The sequence below is a fragment of the Perissodus microlepis genome, chromosome 23 (genome assembly GCF_051167445.1).
Source record: "Perissodus microlepis isolate ML-2025 ecotype Zambia chromosome 23, ASM5116744v1, whole genome shotgun sequence".
NCBI classification, from domain to species: domain Eukaryota; kingdom Metazoa; phylum Chordata; class Actinopteri; order Cichliformes; family Cichlidae; genus Perissodus; species Perissodus microlepis.
Window position 1 is genome coordinate 9,406,988 of NC_140482.1, and position 6,362 is coordinate 9,413,349.

The following is a 6,362-nucleotide window of genomic DNA, read 5'->3' on the forward strand; positions in this document are numbered from 1 at the left end:
TTATTCTGTTTTGCTTCTGCTGACTTTCATTCATATTGTCTCCTGAGCATACCTCCACCTCTCCAGGCTCTCTTCCACCTGCTACCCTATTTTCACTACAGATATGTATTTTTTATTACATCTCAGAAACAAGCTGTATGATTTTACTCAATATCCTATATATGTCTGGACAACCTTTGTTTTTCATTTCAATGTAAAATCTTAATATTGTAAAGCTAATTATTATTAGTAGTAAAACAGTAATAGTAATAGTATACTTTTTTAATTGAACTCACTCTGTTCACTACATTTTTACAGGAATGCCACATTCAACATTTTACCAGTACGCTGGAGACAACCCTTGGTCTCAGCCTATGTATTAGAAATCTGGTTGAGCCTGAGCTCACCTTTTATAGTGTCCAGTTTCTACTGGGGGTGGGGATCCTTTGCTTTCCTGTAATTTAAAGAAATTACAAGACATATCAGTCAACAGAACAGATAGCTTTTTATTGAGCTTGCAGAATTTCTTGGTATTCTTAAGTGCACAAGAACCAGAGCACAGCACATTTGCTCTGACTGGTGTATTTATGATCTCTTTCCAGGCTGAATTGGAATTTTATTAAATAAATGGCATACTGGAGGGAGAAAGAAATAGTCTTGCTTATTATCTCTATTTTATGAGTTATTGTGAAGATACAAGTGAAATCAAAATAGTACTGTGCACACGAGTTGCGCTAAGAGCTGCCTGAAGGAGGTTTGGCAAATAATGTATTGGTTTTTAAAGGAATCAAATGAGTCTCTACTGAAGTCTGCCTCGGATTAGGAGGACATTTGTACACCTCCTTAGGGAGGTCCTTACACTCATTAATCAGCTGTGGATCTAAAGTTAAAAATGTGCCAGCGTTTTAAGATTGTTGCTTCATCCTTCCCTAGTATTGCTGCCAGCATTTGGGACCATTGTCTGGGGGCTGTTTTGCCCTTTTCGAAGCACTCATCAGGGTCATTTGAGTGAATCTGGCTGTTCTGTTCCATCCATCTGGGTAGCCCCTTTGTCAGAATTTGTATTCCATCTCATCAGCTTGTTTTTTTTAAGTCTACTCCTTTGTGCACATTCATCTAATGTGACTCAACTGACTAATTTCAGCCTAGCTCCTGTTCAAGGACAATGGGTGTAAAGAATGGTGCATGCATTCGTCAGTTTCCTTCCTAAAGAGGTGGCGACCACTGTGCTGCCTACCTATTTTCATAAAAAAGTAGAAGAAAAAGACGTTTTCCATGGCTATTCATCAAATGTATGTCCATGTGTTTCTAATATAATACTGGGATATTCTCAATAGGAAGTTAAAAGCAATTTTATGACATGATGGTTTTTTAAAAAGGCTAAATCCTCAATGATCCAAGACATCACTGAGGCATCTTTACTCTTTACAAGTTTGGAAAAGGAAGGTAATTGCTATTAGGCAGCACTTAACTAAACATTTCTGTTCACTTTTAGTGATTCACATCAGGGTCAAAGATTCACCGTCACTTACTTTTTAGTTCATTCTTGTTTATTGAAGCTAGAAGATTGCATGGCCATTTATATTCAACAAGTGATGCCACATCCTTTGTGTTTTTCTGTCTCCAGTTCAGTCATTTCTACATCCTCTTGTCCTGAACTGTTACATTCAGTTGAGAACTAAGTTTATGTCCTAAGTCTGCATGTATATCAACACACTGTACATGTGCGACAGGTAAAAGCTAGCAAAGGAACATATGCAGTCCCCTTTAGTGAACTAATGCTGTTAAATGGTGTGGAAAAAATAGATGCTTCTACGTAGTGTGAATACAGACTTAGTACAGCACCAGTGAGCTCAAACACTGCCTGTAGGGTAAACTAATGAATAGGGATGGGTATCGTTTAGGTTTTATCCGATACCGGTGCCAAAACGGTACTTTTGAAACGGTGCCGGCGCTTAAACGGTGCTCGAACCGGTGCTTAAAGAATAAAGAACACAAACTTCGTCCAAAAACCTCTTGTGTTTTTATTTTTCCCAGTAATTTTTTTTAAGCAAAATTATAACAAAGTTAGCCATTTCTGTCAATAAAACATAACGTCTTTGGTTGGAACCAGTGCTTAAACAATTGAAAACACAAACTTTGTCATGAAACCTGTGATGTTTAGCAGTTTTTTTGCAAGAAGATAATCATATTAGCCTTTTCTGGAGCTATACGGCATCACTCTTGGCTGATGGCATGCCCAGCACAAGAGAAAACTCTTTCAGAAGGCGTTGATGAGGCTGGGACACACAAGTATTTTTCTGATAGGGCAGATAAATTGGGGAGTGTATCCCTCTTACTCCACCACCAGGCCACAGGGTCTTGTCCAGAGGTAATTCCTGGCAGTCTTTTGTATATTTGAAGCTCCTTCTGTACCTGCTCTGTGATTGAGGGGACTCTACCCGCTTGAGAAGCAGCCTGTTGAAGCTCTCTGTCTTCATCCTCAAACAGCTTTTCTAAGGGTGACTTCTGGACCTTACTTAGCTGAAAAACAACAAGAAAAGATGTGTGAGGTTTGCAAAATAAATAAAGATCACTTTTAGAATGTAGTGGTTGTGTTAGAAAAAATCTGAAATTACATATTTTTCTGGCTTGTCCATGTCAGCATCATCCACCTCGCTGTGTGCTTTGGGGTCCTCAGTGGGAGGCTATGGACACAGAGATAGTAAAAGAGCATTCCTTCAACATAGAAACTACATCATGATGCAAAAGGACAAGATTGTACACACACAATGAAAATACCTGCACAACTGCTGCTGTGGCATTTGCAACTGCTGCCTTCTCCAACCTGTCCCAGATGTCAGTAGCTGCCTCACCACATAGCCTGCCTTTAAAACGTGGGTCCATCATCGTGGCCTCCTTCAGAAATTTCTGAAGGTTTTTATCCTTTAAGTAAAACAAGATATAACAAAGGAGCTGATACTGAAAAAAGGTAACCCTATTTTTCATGCGCATTGACATTGTCTGCAAATACCTGATATCTTTTCTGCAGACTACCCCAGACTTTCTCTTTTATTGAAGAGGTGAAAACACTGTCTTCACCTCATCGTCTGAAATGTGCCTCCAGCTTGGCCAGGATGGGGATGATTGGGCTGCATGTGGGTGACTTGTCACTTGAGACACACATGGTTGACGTGTACAGGATTTGCATGCACTTAATAAACTCCTCTGCCTTGATTAAATCAGTGTGCGTGAACCTTTCTAGCCTGTTGAAAAATATTCACAATGTTTAAGGTAACTGACGTAATTTAGCTCTTGCAAGTGATGCTCATGTCCTTCTCCATAGGCTTCCTCAGCCGTTGATCCAGAGCAGCTGCCTGGATTGCATCAAACTGCTCCATAAATCTCTCCACCATTAGGAAGAGAGAATTCCAGCGTGTCTTAACGTCAAGAATTACATTATGCTCTGGCAAATCTAAAGCACAGATAGACACAAACATATTTTAAATTACTATAAAAAAGGTAATATGAATAACAATACATATTGATATGTAACTGCATGCGCTACTTACTCAGGATTCGCTGCTTTTCTCTGAGCACAGTTTTGCTCAAGGATGAACGTTTGAGCCACACCACAACTGAACGGATTTTGGCACACCAGCTGGAAACTGCAGGAATGTCATACACCTTTTGTGCAGCCAGGTTGAGGGTATGAGCAAAGCATCCCACTTTTAAAAAGTCCAATTTTTTCAAAGCAACATCCATGTTGCAGGCATTGTCTACAGTGGCAGCAATTATTTTCCCTCCCAAGTGAAATTGCTCCACAACGCTTGATATTTCTTTAGCGACAACTGGACCTGTTTGTGACTCATAAACTGCTTCAGTGCTAAGCACATTCTGCTTCATTTTGCCTTTGTAGATGTAGTGAACAGTCACTGTGAGGAAATGGTCCTGAGCAATACTGGTCCATCCATCACAGGTGATAGCGACCTTGTTAACCTGTGCCAAATTCTGGATGAGGTTGCTTTTCTCCACGCAATACCAAGCAGGTATAAGTGTGTTGGATCGATCATCCCTGGATGGGGGCTGATACCTCGGATTAAGGGCAGAAGACATCTCCCTGAATTAAAAAAAAAACAAAACAAACAAAAAAAAAAAAATTATAAAAAGAAAGTGTTTTTGACTTGAAATTTAATTCTTTTTTTCAGATAAAATAAATAAAACATATAAACCAGCTCCCAGAATAAAGAGAAAATACATTTGAATTCTCATTAATTTTTTTCTTCCAGATAAATAATAAAAAAAATATAGCTCACCTTTTATTCAAATATAGTTTACTTATAATATTTAGAAAAGACTTACAAAGCTAAGCAGCTATGAACATATTAACCTTTACAGTATTATACAGTCTATTTTTTATGTCAGAGTAATACAACATTTTTCACCTGAATGATGGTGACTCGAACGTTGAAAATGGATGGAGATCTTCGACTATAAATTTTGTCACTGCCCTATGAATTTCGTCCACTTTTTCTTTCCTCATTTTAGCCTTTTTGGCTAGGGTGAAGGGAGTATCTGCCATCAAACAAGAAGACAGCCACATGTAACTACTACGGTGTTTGCTAGTTCACCGTACATGCATTAATTTAATAACGTGGTTAGCTTACTCAACTTAAATTACACACGAACAACATTAAGATACTCACCCGAGAAGAACGGGTGCTGCTGCCATCATCATCCGTCATCATTTCTGCTACACTGGCAGGGCTAGGGGCCAGGACTCTCCTCTTCGGGTTCTTGGATGTTGCTAACTCCGAGAACAAGCACCACACCCGCAGCAGATGTGCTCGGTGTGATGTCTTGCTGCAAGTTATCAAATGCGGTGCATTTCTCGGCTTTTAAAAAAACGCTATGCGACGCCATGTGTTTCATTGGATTTGAGGTGTTACCTCCTTTGCACATTATTACCTTTAAGCACTTGTTGCAGGCTGCTGAGTTTATATCTTTTGCTGTGAAGTACAGCCACACTCTCGAGCGCTTCAGCTTCGGCATTTTAGCTCTGCTCTAAAAAAAAACCCATACGTACCTGGGCCCGCCTACTATCCTTGGAAAGGAAGTGATTGGCTAGATTTCTCAGGGGAAAAAAGCACCGAAATGAAGCACCGAATTGTGCGCTGCTTTTCGGTCTGGTTACTACCGTTTATGTCAGAACCGGTTCCACAATGGCACCGGACACCGGTACCCATCCCTACTAATGAACATCTAAGTGGCTGCACCTGTGTCATATACAGCTACCGCTAAATACAGCATATTAAATTGGTTCAATATAATGCAGCGTAGAAAGAAACAAAGCTTGAGCCACCCCTCATTTAATTTAGCTACTAAAACATGTTCAGACATACAATATGTTAGACCAAAGTTTGTGCAGTTTTTGAAAATCAATATTTGGTATTACCACCTTGATTTTTTAAAATAGCCTGAGCTTCCTTAGACAGCAGTCTTCAGGAATACTTCTCCGGGCTTCTTGAAGGACATTCAAAGCTCGTTTTTGGACGTTTGCTGCCTTTTGTTCTGTTTTCTGTCAAGATGATTCCACACTGCTTCGATAATGTGGAAGTCTGACCTCTGGGGAGGCCAATCCATGATTAATAGGTGTTCCTTTGTGTGTTTCTCTATGCAGGTATGCTTTCAGTGCACTGGGAGTGTGTTTGGAAAAATGATGCCCATGCCAATCAGATGCTTTTCAGACGACTCAAAATTGGATGATACTTTTCTGTGTTTATAGTTCCATCAGTTTTGATAAGATCCCTAATACCACTGGCTGAAACACAGCCCGAAGATGTGGCTTTTAGAGATGGCTGTAGACCAAGTAAAATGTAAAGAAATGAGGGATGGCTCACCTCCATATATACAGACAGCAAATGGAACAGAAAATTTAGAATTTGGATTCATAACTACAAGATATTCAGTATTTTCAGTCCATTTCTTGGTATTTGGTATAGGGTTGACATTTTCTAACCATTTCCCTTCCTTAAAAACTGCTTCCTGACAGCCACCCTTCCACTAAGACTACCTGTGAGAAGGCAAACATTAGATGGATCAACTGAAGAACCATCTCCCAGGTCCTTTGTGAGGTCTTTGCTGGAATTTTTTGCCATTTCTTGAGGACATGACTTTCAGATACTGTCCATCTGCTAAAGACCTGACAGTTCTTCGTTTGTCCTTCACATGTTCAACTCTCTCAAAATTTTTGAAGGAAAAACACTGTACATCATGACGAGATATTCCAAGTTTTCAGGTAATAGCTCTTTGGGAATCACCTCGTTGGCACAAAAATACTATTTTATGGATGGATTGGCTTTGGCGTGTTTTGGAGATCTAGCTAAAGAAATGGCAACAAAGTA

The 6,362-nt window shown here is 39.7% G+C and overlaps 1 pseudogene; it reads right to left on the bottom strand.

Annotated features, from left to right (window-relative positions):
- Positions 1-2,017: 2,017 nt before the first annotated feature.
- On the bottom strand, positions 2,018-6,116 carry LOC146360927 (zinc finger BED domain-containing protein 4-like; annotated as a pseudogene).
- Positions 6,117-6,362: the final 246 nt, after the last annotated feature.